Genomic DNA, 15,754 nt, shown 5'->3' on the forward strand with positions numbered 1-15,754 from the left:
CTAGTTTTTAACCGATAGAACGGAGGGTAATCATCCTAGCCATTATCGAGTAGACTTTTTGCCTGAAAGTACGGGTTTACGATCGTTTCCAATCGTAAAATAAAGATCATCGTCTAATATCCTATTTTTGTGGGTCTTGCGGGGAAACGGAGCAAGCACAACGATAATTCAACTTCTCGTTACGATAACGCATTACCGTATTGCTTGTTCTTTCTTTCACAATTATAAAAACATTCCACGAGTTCTTGCCGGTTTACAGTCGTTTGCTATTCAAATGCGCGCTTACTCGTAACAGCGATCTAACGTTTCATTGCCTCATGTTTAAAGGTACACGATAGATAGCAGGCGCTGTTCGATGATTAGACGTAGAGTCGTTTAATTGAGCATCGAGCGTTAAAGAGCGCTATTTTCATTAGGTTAACGAGGAAAAAATAGTGGGTGGTAAACAGGCAGATAAAATCCGCCAGCAGTTCTTAACGTCGCGGGTAAAGTCAAATGAAATTCCTGAGAAAGAATTAATTACACTGGTATTACGGCGTCTAGCCAGGGGCGAACGTTGTCGTGGGGAAAGTATTTTCACGGATCGATAAAATCCAGCTGAATTGCATTTGAATCGAGCAAAATGCTAATAACGCCGACATCGCATTGTTCGACGGACACGTAGCTGAAACGATTCACCGATACGACTGACGACAATGGCCTTTTTTTAATATCGCTTCACAAGGCGCGGGTGTTACACTCCGGGAATTATTGTAACGAGCATTCCTGAAGTGTCTAGTTACGCGTCGCGTTCCTATGAATAAAAACGCAACGAGGGGATCTTCATTTTGTAAGAACACTGTTTGTGTGAGATTTGAAAGCATCATTTATATCTGTACGCTTGCACATTTCTATAGTATAAGGTCTGTTTTAATCCTCGAACGGCGGACCATGAAGAGAATCACAATTATAATTTAATTTCGTATTTCATATTATTCTCATTTTCTAAATTTAACACTGTACTTTTAAAAATTATATTTCTAATATATGAAATTATACATGTAACTTTGGGTCGCGATTGACCTAGCCTCCGCTGTTCAAGGGTTAAATGAATTAATCAATTTTGTAATCGACACTCTTACAAATTCATTTGAGTACCGACCACCCCAATGAGTCTTTGTTTTCAAAAGGTAATAAAATTCACCAAACGTGCTTTATTGGCGAGGCACGTGGCCGAGCCGATAAACGATAATAGCGAAACACAGAAAGTGACCATTAAAATGCAATCACCCGGTGGTTGTTTCGCGAATGCGTTAAAGCGTGTCGATAACCATCTTGCCCGCGAAACGATGAAATCTATCTTTTTTTGTCTAGCCTGTAATGCGAGATTTAATTAAGATACACGATCGCGTGAGAATGATCATCTTCTAGCGATCCGCGGAATCCGTAAGCTGCTCACGCGGTATTGCTCGTAGCTCGCGTCAAGAAAAATACAAATGACTGTGTTGTAAACTCGCTGTCCACTTGCGAGTATCACCAATTCATCGTGTACCCTTTTACTCATCCTTTCATCCGAGAAACATTTATTTCTATAAGAAAACCTTGGCATGCATAGACATCTGTCACAATCCTCAATCACGATCATTTCGTCGATTTTATCCAATAATCCCACGAGACAAAGGAGAACAATAATCCTCGCGTCCTATCTCTGATTATACCTCCGTTGATAATCGCAAAACGCTTGCATTCGTGCATGAACCTATTATCTATTTATATTATTTCCAGTGACGATCGATCGCCTCTACCTCAACAATTACACCTTCTCCTTCGGTTCCCTTTTTGCATCGTTTCGAAAGGTCACCAGGTACCGATGAAATAGGCCATTCTAACTATGCAATGACGTTTGTTTCGCGCACGATCGCCTCTGCAGGGAGCAGAAGAACGATTCGAAGATAGCGGTGTCGAAGGAATCGCGTGATAATAAAATTAGATTTATATTTAGGCGACACGACCTACACCAGCGTTCATATGTCACAGAGAACTTTACGATTTCAGAATAAATTTGGATAACTTTTAAACTATTGACGATTCAAACTCGGTCATTTAACCCTCGGATGACGGACCATGGAGAGAGCAAACCCTAAGGTTGAAATTAAGCGAGTGTCCCACGACTTATGAGCAAGAGTGCGTGTCCCTGTTCTTTTTCTTCCTCTTTTCCTGCCTATCCCTTTTCGCGTTTCCCTTTTGGTCCGGTTCGCGCGCGCCGTTCCGTATCTCTTTCTTCGTCTCGAATAGTTTTGATTCATGAGAAGGGTGTAACCCGAGCATGCGTGTTACACGTGTGTGCGTGCACACCTTGAGGTGTGTTCCTCCGCTCTTCTCGGTACACCTTTCGTTTCCTTCTCTTCTTCGTCTAGCGCGTTCTTCCGACGGACAAGGCGAAATCCGACACTGCATACCAGTAACTCGACTTCCAACCCGGCGCCCACCTTTCGCCTTACTCCCTCGTCGCCTCTCTACACCTTTCCTCTCACCTTCGCCTCCTCCCACGACAACTAAGGCGGCTAAGACCAGCCTGCTTCCACGTGTGCTCCGCGCCAGCGGTCTACGTTTGAACACGTGTCAACATGTCGGTTGACATAGATTTTTCGCCGAGATAGAAGCACGAAAATAAGACGAGACTCTCTCTTTCTCTCGGCTGCGTTTCGGAGCCGAGAGAAGCTTGATCGACTCTCCTCCATGGGAGCCGGAGTGTAAGAAAAGAGAATGAGGCGAGGACCTGGGAGGAGAATCCTAAAACCAGTTTGTAACATACGTTTCGAAGAGGAGCACCGATCTTAAAAGTACGGCCATCCGGGCCGGCCCTGGATCCGCGTTTAACACCGGCAGGCATAGCGTTGGCATTGTTGGGTCGACCGGCTTTTAGCGATCGTTGTATCGCGTTTGTTCCTTAATTGATGACTCTCTTTTCACGAGTGTTATTAGTCGGGTAACCAGCTATTAGTCGTGCAAACGGTTCACGCGGAAGGTAAACACCAAATCTTTCTATCAGCCAACGAAGTAATACAAGTGACTCTGTATTCATTAGGTTTCAATTAACTAAGGAATTTCTATTGTTTTCCATTCGTATCCAGATGAATCGAGTTCCCCTCTGGAAAGCCTCAAAGATCGAGCTTATTTAATTACACGCGAAACGATCGTTCAAAGTATCGCGATCAGAATCACGAATCTCTCCATCAACTTTGTTTCGTAACAAGACTGGTCGAGGAATACAAGCAACTTTGGATCGACTGAGGAATTTGTATTGTTTCCCATTTATATCCAGATATACCAAATTACCCTCGAAATAGGTTCAAAGAGTAGATTTATACGAAGTATAGAGGAAACAATTGTTCAAAGTATACGGCGATAAAAATGAAACTACAGGGAAAGCAATCTACGTTGAAACGTCGTGAAATTGATTTTTACAGGGTCAGTTAACCGATGGAGGTCGATAATTGACATTTCACGATATTTTCCGAGCTCGATGGAAACGGTACATAGCGGTGCTCGATAATTTCCCTCGTAGCTGGCAACATGAATCATTCGTTTCGCGGCAAAAGACCAAGGTGTACCACGTACGCGTTACACGTGCACACTCCAGTTCGGCTGAAAGTTGTGATATATCCGTTATAATTTCGTATGGTCGGGCGTATTGCTTCCGTATGTAGGAACCATTTGTTCCGGAAAATGGTGCAATTTTGTCTCCCTCGCTACGCGGGGTACAAGCGCAATACCTTCGCGGATATAATTTAAACAAGGTCTCTTTACGTAACACGCTCTATTTATTTGGGCATATCTACGCTTGTCCGACGTACACAATGCCGATGCGAAATGTCACACAATTTCTGTTAAACGTCCTCGCCTCTAATGGACGTGTCGACTCGCGCCCGGCTTCGTATTATATTTTGCGGCTTCGGGTAGAGACAATGCTTGATTTAACTTGGTAAACGTCCGCGTTTATTGCGCGGAATTACCCTGTTTATTGTACGCGATTCTTTTGATGTTTCAAAAGTGGGAAACAATTGAATCGTTATAATCGGATTTGATAATTAGAGAGGCGGCGAAAGATACAAATTCTATCGATGCAGCAAAATGCATCCATTTTGTCTTTTCACTTATCTTATGGTTTTGTTTGAAATCTCCTTGCAGTTTGTAACGTTAAAGGAAAAATGTCTTTGTGATATCGCTTGAAGAGCAGAAAAGCTGAAGTACGGAGGGTAAGAAGTATGAACTACTTCTCGAAATACTAACATCAAAGGATTCTAAGAATTTTCTTTCCATGAAATATACATGTAGATTCAGATGTACAGGGTACAGAAGAGAGATGACCTAATTCGATACGGAGCTTTAGACAACTACCAAAATGGATCAAATACTTCAACGAATGCAGTTTATTTATATAAATAATTTTACCAGTTTGTATTTCTTATTTTATACGAACACCTTCTTCGTGTGTCGTACCAACGGCATTTCGCGTTTATAAGAGAGCGAAAAATTTTCAAAATAAACCCGTATTTCTGCTAGCACTTTGCGCGAGGTTACTTCAGCCGCTATTTCATAAATCGTATGCGACTAAATTGCACGGAAACGCCGACACACGAAATCGGCACGTTCGCCCGGCACAAGTATACTTTTCTTCTTCGTTCTGGCCGAACTGACGTACGAATTTCCTCTCGCTCGTTGGTCCAGAACTCTGTCTCTCCTTTTCCCTCTTACCCCAGTCCCAAGAGGACCCTCGTCTCGGAAAATTCGATTTCAAGGATTTGCTGGCGACAGACACGAACACACGTCTTTCACGGCATAGCGTTGCACGAACGGAGACGGTGCTCTTATACAGGTACAAAAGCTATTGCGACTGTTCGTCAACTACGATACGCCTATACAAGGTACATTCAGGAAAATTTCAACGTTCCGTCAACTAGACACGTTTCACGTTCTTATTTTCACAGAAAGGATTTTTATATTTACAAACTCTAGTAACGCTGATATTTATAAAATAAGCTTTCAATTAAATGGCAGTGATCGTTTCAATTACAAAAGGGAAAAGAAAATAATGGAAAAACATTCTTTTCCACCAAAGCAATTTCGCAAATGAACAGCAAAACATAAAGATGATTGAAACTCGTAAACAAGGTCGAGCATAATACCTGTGAAAGAATGTTTACAATTCGGAATACAGACCGTGAATATGAACTTCACAAAACCTATTCGGTCCTGTTTTTGTTTCTACTGCGAACATTGATTCGCGTGGCATTGTTCAATTCGCAGTAAAGTGTTATCAGCTAAGCGTTGAAGAGATAATTGAAAATTAAAAGTTGGACTCACCGTTGTAGCAATCAGATGAGACGCGAAGCGAAAGTGGGCGAGGGCTGGAAAAGAGGATGGAAAAAAGGCAGAGAAGAAATCAAGATTCCTGGTGGCACGGGGTTCCTCTTCTCCTGAAGTTCTTCCCTCGAAGGGGTGCGTGAGTGCGTGCGTGCGTGCTTAAGGTCCCTCTCGCGTGCGGCGTGAGAACTCTTTTTTCGGTGTTCAAGAAACGAGTTAAAAAGTAGACGATGAAGTTGGCCGAGTCCTCTTCAACTTGCCACGGTCCGTTTTCTCCTCCTTTCTTCCTCCCCTTTTCTTTCTTTTACTCCTTTAATTGGCCTCCTTAATATGCGAAACGGCACACGAATTTCAATGCGTTCGCGTGATTATTAATTAAGAGCTTCCACTCGAATCGGCCCGAATGATGTATACACTCGAAGGTGATCAGGACATCGGAGCCTGGATGATTGGTCGTGCAGAACGAATGTCTCCTCTCCTCGCTTGCTTCTGATTAATTATCTATTCGAGTAATCGGCCTCGTTCATTTACTTCCTTCGTCCAGGATACACGTCCGATAACTTTTAAATCCAGACGCGAGTGACTCTGATTAATTAAGCCAACGGAAAGTTCTTTTTTATCGACTCGTTGAAACAATTAATGGCGTCCGGATTTGGCGGGAAAACGCGGGGGAATAGTGTACTGTTTCCAAACGATACTCCGGTTCGATAGCGATAAGCAGCTAACGTCAGACGATATATCAGTTATCGAAAAAAGCTGTCCGTAAAGTACAGGTTGAATTAACAAAAAGTATTTATTGGCCGAAACTGTTGGTTGACTGCGAGTTTATCGTAAGTAGATAATGTTGACGTTGCACGGTCGATAACGAGCAGTAGATCGAGTCTAGTTAGTGACGCGTAAAAAAGTCGAAATGATCAGTCTTCGCAAACATCACTCGGCACACCTTTCTATGCTTAAATGATCGATCGTTGTCACACGCCGGTTGGTCGATCCGGAATTTTGTCCTGTTCCCCCCCGCCTGCTTTTCCGGCTCTTTAACTATTGACCGTCGTTGTCACGGAGTGACAGGTGAATTCCAATCAAGACTCTAATCTTTCGGAGCCGTAATCAAACGACGAACACCAGATACTGAATCGACGTCGGTGATTGACTCTGCCCGGTGGAACAAGGATGTCTGTCCGCACATACGTCGGATTAATTACTTCAGCGGTTAGTCGGCACACTACGCTCACTCGTGGCCAAGTTACCGGTATATATACGGGTATACCGGCCTCCAATTGCAGTTACTCGTGGCTGATGCACCGCAGGACGCATCTCGAAACCCACACGCAGACGATAACCTCGAAGCTCGCACTAGAAACACCCTCGGTAGCACTCCAGAGTACTCGATCGCACTCGCGTCGACGGATCATGATGTTGCCAACGAGCACTGATTCCATGTAAACACACATACACCAACACGGTTACACACGCGTATATACAAGATACGTATCTCGGAGCGAGCACTGTGGTCGTGTCACAAATCCGAACGCGGTGTTGTCAGAATTAGTTACTACTAATCATTAAGCTCTGATCGATTTTAGAAGACGATAAACACACTTTCGAAAGTATTCTACGAGATAAATAGTCATACGAACGAGATTCACTTGATCTGAATCAAGCCTAACTTCACTGTCAACGCGCGTGGTCCTTGTCCACCATGTTGTGACGTATCAGTGACGTTTCGATAGGATCGATGCGGGGTCGATACGCGGTCGAATAACGCGTGCGAGTGGTCACGCCATGTTTTATTTGTTCGCGATCGTAGACGGAGGACGCGTCGCGTGGAACGGACGATAAACGTGACCGGGTGACAGTTTTGCGAATATACAACACGCGGTCGTGAACGATCGGTGAAATTTGTGCGCGAGTCGGTCGTATGGACCACCGTGATCCGGCCTCGGAACACACGCTCGTTGAACTGTCGTTCGGAGCAGCTCGGCCCGCGGTTTAGTATCAACGTTCGTTCTTGGCTGGCGTCGCGCCCCTCCCGGGACGCCGGTCGACGCCAATCGAGTGCGCGTATACCTTCGTGTACGTACCTGTGAACCTGTGAGGAGAACCCACCTCTGCCTTCCTGTCTGAATCTCGACTGTGTGCACCTTTACGTGATCCCATGTGAGTACCTTTTGTGTTTCTATTCTACTAGACGATTTCGCTTTTTCGCTCGACTGCAATTATTCGCCATCTTGGCATAACTTCCAAAGCTGTAATTACGACTAATGATAGTAATTACAGTTTGTACAACATTTTTATTGATTCGATAAAATATTCGAATTTCGGTAATAAAAATATTATACTGCGTACGGCTTCGGAAGTTTTACCGCCATCTTGAATTTCCGCCGCCATATTGAATTTCCGTCGCCATCTTGAATTTTTGCCGCCACCTTGAATTTGCGCCGCCATCTTGAATTTGCGCTGCCCTCTTGAATTTTCGCGGCCATCTTGGATTTTCGCCGCCACCTTGAATTTGCCCCGCCCTCTTGAATTTTCGTGGCCATCTTGGATTTTCGCCGCCACCTTGAATTTGCCCCGCCCTCTTGAATTTTCGTCGCCATGTTAAATTTTCGCTACCTGTTGAATACAACAGGAGGCACAGCGCCGTTGTAAATTTTTATTTTACTGGAAATATTGGTAGATAGATCAAAGCTGATACATTAAAGCTTTCCTTCTGAGGTGGTTCAATTTAATTGAAGAACAGGTAGATGTACTGTTAGAAAACCAGTCTCGTTTCCCTCTCTGCGGTATTACCATACTTGAGTAGTACAAACGGACAGCAAACGCGGAATTCACAGCATTGCCTCGACCTTGTGCTCGCTCTAATTGGCAGACGGTGATCTAAAGTCTAGAATTTAAGCGTTCGTTTAATGACAAAACTGCTATTATTCCTCACGGTCTCGCTTCGTCTGCAGTACCTTGTTATGCGACTATCTGTCTTCGGACAGATTCATATTTAACAATAGCCTTTTGTTCTTCTTATTAATTTCCTACCGGTGAGAAACCATTTGGCACAAGTGAAATTGAAATGTTATTACCATTTCGCGATTAAAGATTTCTGCTCAAAAAATATGGACAATATATGGTATAAAAATTAATTCTGTGCCCTCTCCTTTTTTTTTAATTGAGTAACTATTTTTCAAAGTTCATGATGACTTTTGAAAATAATGATTTTATGTCAATATTTACCACAATATCTTATGAAATACAAACGACTCCCAAATTTTATCAACAATTTTGGATTTGGGGGGAAAAAATACATAGAATTTACCCCTTTTCAATTGATTTCTCATTGGAACCTTAATTGTAAACATTTACCAAGAAAATTTCTTATTTAATCAATTCGTGCCGCGTCATTGTATATCCATTTCAGTTTGCGATCGCTTTCGTTTCCACTTGCACATACTTGAACGAACACGTGGAAAGTATCGACAGAAAGTTCGTAGCACTCGATTTCGCGACTCGGTGTTTGTAGTTGAGAGTAAATGTAGAGAAAAGCTAGTGTGCCGCAAGCAGAAGCACGCGTGTGCGCGACTGTTGCGAAGAGATTTCATAGTCCATGTAGTTTGGCATCAATGCAAGATCTGGGGTTGGTTTCAGACGCGCGATAAAGCCATTTCAAATTGAATAACAGATTTCTGAGCACACAACAAAATGCACTTGCCGCGAACGCTTCTGAAACCCGGAAAAGAGGGTGGAACAATAGAGCCCACTCTCCCCGTCTACTTACACTTTCCATTTGGCCTGTCTGCTAGACTGGCTGCCTGTGTTTTCAACAAATACATTTGTATATATTGCGACAATGATCAATTTTTGTCTCGTTGCTCACCTGCATTGCAAAATTCATGTTATGGCCAGGGAACCATAAAAATATTTGCAGCATCCTGAATGCTCGAAAAACAACTCCACTTTTGTGAATTATTTTTTGAATACTGAAGTGTTATTGATTGGAATATGCACATACTGGATAACCTTTTAGAAATTTTTTATGGCAATTCATTCAGTTGATAAAAAAAAAATTAGCACATTTTTTAACTTCACTCCTTGTAGCTTCACTCCTCTTTTACTTGTACCACCAATTACACGACACTTTCTATATTGTCCTGTGTATAACACGTTACCATTAAAGCTTTACAGGATTGCCTCGAAATAAGCAAGTAGCTCGGGACCGAACAGTTGCTTATTTCGAAGCAGATATGCTATTCGGCTTGACTCTGTTCTCGAAACGGGACAATAGAGAACGCGAGAAACGAGTGAGAGATCCGAGGTAGCGGCAAATCATAAAGTGATCGGCCGAGCAGGGATGTTATTTTTTGAACAAGGATAGAAAGCATCTCAGTCAAGCCTGAATGGACCTTTCACTCATTTCTCATACCTCTCACTTTGCGGGCGACTTCAAACAAAGAAGAGAGGATAGCCAGTTGCTTAATTTCGAAGCAGAGCCCACTTGCTTATTTCGAAGCAATACTGTACCTCGAACGCGCAACCCTCTTCGCGTAAACTTCCCTTCGCAGCTTTCTGGCTGCTGCGTGTTTGTTGGCTTTGGATTTCGAAACTCGCACCATAAAACTCTTCTGGTATCAATCCGCCCCTCTCGTTTCACCCTTACCGATCGACCCTCGAATGTGCGAACCGCGAAAACTTTTGGCATATCAGTTTTGTCGAAACTTCCAATCGACTGTGGCGCTTGCAAAACGTGCGCCAATATCTTTGCACGAGCTCCAAGATTTTTGCAAGTTGCACACAGGTCTTAATCCTGTTATTGCAATATAGAGAAGTTTCTAATCGACGTGTGAATTAATATACGATTTTTCGCGGTATGCGCATAAAGGAAAAAAGAAAAATGAAACGAGGCAATCGCGTTTTCTCATCGTACGCAATGTTCCCATTGTACTCTGAAATAATACTTCTATCATCGACGAACAATGAATGTATTATACGACGCGAGTCACTTGGGTCTGTTCGTTAATAATTTTCAAAGCGGCTTCGTTAAAAACAAAATAAATGGTAATTTCGCGGCGTCGATCCTATTCATACGGATTAAACAGGGGGGCGCGACAAAAAGTTTTCTCAACCATGTAAAACCATGTAAATTGTATAAAATAAAGTTAACTACCAGCGATTTTTGAATACACAGACGCTACAATAAATATTCTCCGATTGAAATAACTCATGCATCGCGATAACGCAATACAAACGTGATTACAAAAATTGAAAGGCATTTATGAGGTGCATTGAAAACGTTATATTAAATATCGGGTAACAAACATTCTGTAGATGTTTTTCCTGTTTACACGGTATCAAGCTGCGGTGAGAGGAAAAAGTTGATGAATAAATATCATTAATGACTGAAATTGATGTATTCAGCCAATAATTTCTTGTTAGGTATAAAAAGGTATAAAAAGATCCCACGAGATGTAAAATTCTATTTTCTCAGTTTACATTCTGAATTAGCAGTAGTTATAACAGGGGCGAATTGGGATTTAAATTTTTCTTGGGAGATTAGTGACACGACGGGTTCTAAATTAGATAACCTAAGTAGGTGGATAATTAATTGGGCTCCAAATTCCTAATTTTCCCGAACTTCCGATGGTCAGACCGCCCCTGAGTTACACCCGTATAGCTTTCCACAGGTACTAGGAGGTTGTTGTATGAAATTAGCATGGCCGTGATAGGATTGCATTTATTCATGTACGATTTAAACTAGCTGACGAGGGTAGCGCGCCTTTGTCGAGCGTCCTCGAACGTTCTCTCTTTCTTCATCTACCTCGTTCAGAACCGTACTCTCTGTTCGTCCTTCTCTTAGCTCGGTCCTTCGAGCACTTACGTGTGTTTTGTTCGCGACACGATCCTCGAGCTCCTCTGTGCCCGTGCAAAACCACGCGGCCAGTGCCGGCACGAACCGCATGCCCTTCCGCGCGTGCCACTCGTGCATTCTTTGCACCGATCGAACGTTATGCAGATCCGCTCCGGGGCTGAATTTGTGCCCGATGCCGAGCAGCAAGGTCGTGCCTTGACCGGCAGACTGACCGAGACTTTGCGCTACGACTGCTCAGCATCCACCGGGATTCTTGGAATGTTTGCCCCGCGTTACGACACTGACAAAGGACACGCTCGATTCTTTCTCCCGCGGGGAATTTATGGGAAAAATTTGCTTTGCTTGCGAATGCTTGAAATTTTGAAAGGGATATATCAAGATACACATCTCGCGATCGATTGGACGTTATCCAAAATGTCAGGCATCTCGTTATGCCGATAATAATCGAGCGGTAAACGGGAACATCGTCGAAAAGGAATCTGAATGGATCGCGTTGATCGTTCATCGTTCGTTATCGCATAAAGTGCACATTCTTGTCACGAAATGAATTTCCCGCGTTCCCTAATCGAGTGGAAATGATTTAATGGGGTATTTAATCGCCGAATAATGGCGAACGATGAAATGATTCTTCGTAGCAGCGTGTTGATGCGCGTTTAACAGAGTCGTCGATCGATGGAAAGCGGTAAAAACGCTCGTCGAGAGATGAGAAAGAGCAAACGAAGTTAGCGGTGTAACTCGCGAAACGCTTGCTCATTAACAAATTCAATTCGCGCCGCGATATCGCGAGGGAGAAGTCATATCTGTGACGCGATTAACATCGCGAAAGCGAGAGGAGAGCTCGGAATAAATGTTGCAAAGGCAGCAGACTTGAAATTAACAAGGAAACCTACTTCGTCAGCTGCCACCTCGATTGTTGTTGGTCCCCGAAATGTAGGATACACGTGTCACGTGTACGTGTTCTCACCAAATCCGCTCGGCATAGTATTTACAAACAACGACGAACACGTGTTGTGTCGACGACGTTGAGTTAGTTTCGCTACTCAATCTGCGCAGGGAGCATGAGGAATCTGCTTACAGCGAAATGAAATTAAAAGGTGGCTAAAGGACAACGAGATAAAGGGGAGGAAAATAAATTCATAGGGTAACTGTCAGTATTAAAAACGGTCCTCCGCTTAGTGCCTCGTTTTCGTCGGGATAGAATGAAAAATCCCGCTGTCCGCTTCCTGAAAATTTCCTTCGGATGTCGGAAAGGTCCTTAATGACAAAGTGTCTTACGGTTGGACCTCTCGCTCCGACTCGACGGCTAACTAAATTAAGAGCGGCATTCAGAGCCCTAGAACGCTTTTAAAACGGGGAAACAACCGAGTCTTAACTACCGTACGCAAACAGCGACAACAGTTGCGACGGGGTGCCGATTAAATCTCGGACGACGATAATTCTTCGGCGATGACTCAGTTGCACGCGTTATTCTGCGACTCGATTCGATATCACCATGGGGCATTCTATTGTCCTGCTGTGCAACGCGGGACTGACTTTACGTCGTTATTGTCAGGATCGTTGCAATGATGAGCGATCTGACGAACCATAGAATTGAAGCGATGAAACTGAACGCGGGATACAAATCTACCGGGAAACCAAACTGCCGTCAATTTCGTATCGAACAATGCCGTTGTTGTTTTCGAATTGACTGCCATATTTCGGAGTTACTTTAGTGGCAGTCTAAAAGTTTACCGAACGATAGAGGATTTCGTTGATTGTATCGGTAGCACCATTTTTGTATTTAGAAATACGATCTTCCAAATGAATTTAATAATTTTCAATTTTCTTCTGAGCTTTTGAAGACAAGCAACTTTTCATTAAAATTTGCTCCGCAACACATTTCTCAATCTTTGTACAGTATTTTCATTTCAATTTCGCAGCGCGAGGTATTTTTCAGAAATGAAGTCATTAGCTGGGCAAATAAAATTGTCAATAAAAATTTCAAGGGAGATTTTTGCTTTGCCTCAACTACGCAGGAGGCGTGAACGTCCGTTTCTTAACCCCGGATGAGGTAATTGCTGGAGGGATTCGCGCTTTTATTGCAAAAGTCTCGAGTGGCTATCTTTTCTAAATCAGTTTTTAATTCCGTCGCTTTATCTCGTCGCTTAATGTAACCCGTTCTCGGAAGATCGTAAAGTTACGGACTGTAATTCCTGTGGCAACGGTCACGAAGCAGCGAAATTGTCATTGATAACGCCAACGACCGAAACTCTTCGCCTCCATAAACGAGACAATTTCATTTTTAAGCTTGAATTTTTCATTCCACCCCGTCCCCTTTTTCTATCCGAGCGAATCTACTGAATATTTAAAGGAAAATTTGCTCTTTACGAGAGACAGAGTCGATCGTTCAACGAAAAATACTAGAAATTCTTTCGAAGACGCCGAGACATCCTTTCGACTAGAAGCAACGCCACGATTTCCTCGGCTTCCTTCATTTTCATATCGAGGAAAACATCTAAATCCGCCGCGAATACTTGCATCTTGCAACGCCAGAGGCAACTATAAAGCCGCCAAGAGCTAGTTACAAACACATAACTCTCTGCCTCTCTCCTTCTCTCCGTCGCGTTCTTCGCTCTCTTTGCATCCTCCGATACGGATGATTGCGTTTTGCTCGAACGTTTTGCGCGACGAAAACGACAATTTTCTCGCTCTTCCGCAACAGAACCAGTCACCGACCCTGATTCCACAAGTAGAGTGGCTTTCTATCAAGCATCTTTGCCTCTTTGCCTGATTCTCTCTCTTTCCGCGCCATCTTCGACGCCATAATAGCTCGACTTAGATTTAATGAGCATCGTCGATTCGAAAAATCCTTTGATACCAGCTTTCCCTTGAAGGATCCGGTTGCACACATGTGTCTCATCAAACAGTCCGTTTTTCACCTCCTCTTCGACCGATTTTAATTCCTTCTTCAACCATCGTTCCGACACTTCCTTTCCTGCCAGGATGTCTGATCGCTCGTCGTCTGTGCAGAAACTACTTACTCGTGTACCGAGACTCGGAGTAGCTTCGCGACCGGTCCGATAATTATCTCGAACCGGAGGTATACTATTAGCGATCGCAGTTTGACGCGTACACCAGCTTCTTCTTATCAGTCTCTACCCTCGATCTTTCCACTCTTTTGCATCCTTGCGCCTCGTTAAAGGCTATCCCGACTGCACCCGTGCGGTCATTACTACACACTTATAACACGTTACATGATAATTAATACACCGCTTGTCCCGGATAACAAATACGGTGCAGAGGAGCCAGAAGTGACGCGATCTTTCCTGTGGAATGAAAATTCATGAGCCTCATCTTAATTCTCATCTACGAACGCTTCGGAACGTGACTCGTATACTTTGGATTACGCTTTGTATTTTGATAGGTATACTCGAGATATCGTGTTTGCCTCGATTAGATTTATTATCAACCTGCATCGAACTTTGGAATAAACGAAAACGATAACGCGGTAGCTCGTTTGGAATATAATTAACGGGAAGTTAATCAAAGCAGCGGGTATTTTGTAATTTCTTCTCGATTCACTGGCTGTACGGTAAACTGGCCGAAATTTACAAATTGAAATTGAACTCCGAGCGTTGGTAAAAGTATCGCGATTAGCTTGGAGGCCGCACCCTCGGATCCCTTCGAGGCAAAAATTTATTTCCGTCGGTTCCTCGCGGCCACGTCCGGGGACCGAAAGGGCCGGCGATTAATTATCCTTAATTGGCGCGAATACTAATAGAAAAACGTCGCGAATCGACGTGGTAACAGGTTGCAAATTGTTTGAAGTCGCGGTCGTCGTGGCGAAGGGACGTAAGTGGACTGAAACGTCCCACGCGGCTGCGAAATGGCAGTTCTGGGGGCGGTAGACAGGGAAAGAGAGAAAAGGGAGTCGGGATTAGGGGAAGGGAGAAAGGGTGCGAGGATAGAAAGAGGGACGGGTCGGAAAGAGAGCGAAGGGAGTCGGCATCGCGTGCTACGAGCCGGTTGTGTAGCCGGCATAAATGATAAAAACGGACAGGAGGAGCGACCGGTTCGCGGCTAAACCTCAATAAGTGTAAAGACCGCATGCAAATGCCAACCAATTATAAAAGGGAGTCCCTCGCCTCTCTCGCCGTGAAATATTATCAATTTTCGACGCGCGTTATCGCACTCCCCCGCGTTTGCCGAGTGGGCTGCATTACCGCGGGCTGAAAGTGCAACGCGATGTATTCGGATTTACCGATCGTTCGTAAACTATACAGATATGTTCGGAGCTGGAGCTTTCTTCTTCTGTTATTCTTCTTAATTTTCTCTTTTAATCTTCTTCGGTAGCGGTGTTTCCTTCAAATTCGAATGTCGTAATTTCGCCACGAAAAGCGAGAGACAAAAGAAGGAGAGAGCAGTTGCGTAATGGAAATGAGCGAGTATTCGCGAACCGATGAGAGATAGCTCGTGACAAGGATTAATGGGGCGCAGCATCCGCGTTGCTTATTATTAGTAGTACTAGCCGCGTATTAGCTATGGGAAAACGTGCAAGCGATGATCGATTCGAGC

At 43.7% G+C, this 15,754-nt stretch overlaps 2 protein-coding genes across 5 annotated transcripts in view; one reads left to right on the forward strand and one right to left on the reverse strand.

Annotated features, from left to right (window-relative positions):
• The window catches only part of LOC117601225 (latrophilin Cirl), a 308,948-nt gene extending 302,463 nt beyond the window's left edge, over positions 1-6,485 (reverse strand). For both annotated transcript variants that reach the window (XM_076692820.1, XM_034317719.2), the window contains exon 1: positions 5,347-6,485. The gene's annotated coding sequence lies outside the window, so the exon portion shown is untranslated. The remainder of the gene's footprint in view (positions 1-5,346) is intronic.
• Positions 6,486-7,316: 831 nt separating this feature from the next.
• LOC117601228 (uncharacterized) overlaps positions 7,317-15,754 on the forward strand; it is a 177,464-nt gene continuing 169,026 nt past the window's right edge. For all 3 annotated transcript variants that reach the window (XM_076692824.1, XM_076692825.1, XM_034317748.2), the window contains exon 1: positions 7,317-7,503. The gene's annotated coding sequence lies outside the window, so the exon portion shown is untranslated. The remainder of the gene's footprint in view (positions 7,504-15,754) is intronic.

This window comes from Osmia lignaria, chromosome 16 (assembly GCF_051020975.1).
Source record: "Osmia lignaria lignaria isolate PbOS001 chromosome 16, iyOsmLign1, whole genome shotgun sequence".
In the NCBI taxonomy this organism is placed as follows: domain Eukaryota; kingdom Metazoa; phylum Arthropoda; class Insecta; order Hymenoptera; family Megachilidae; genus Osmia; species Osmia lignaria.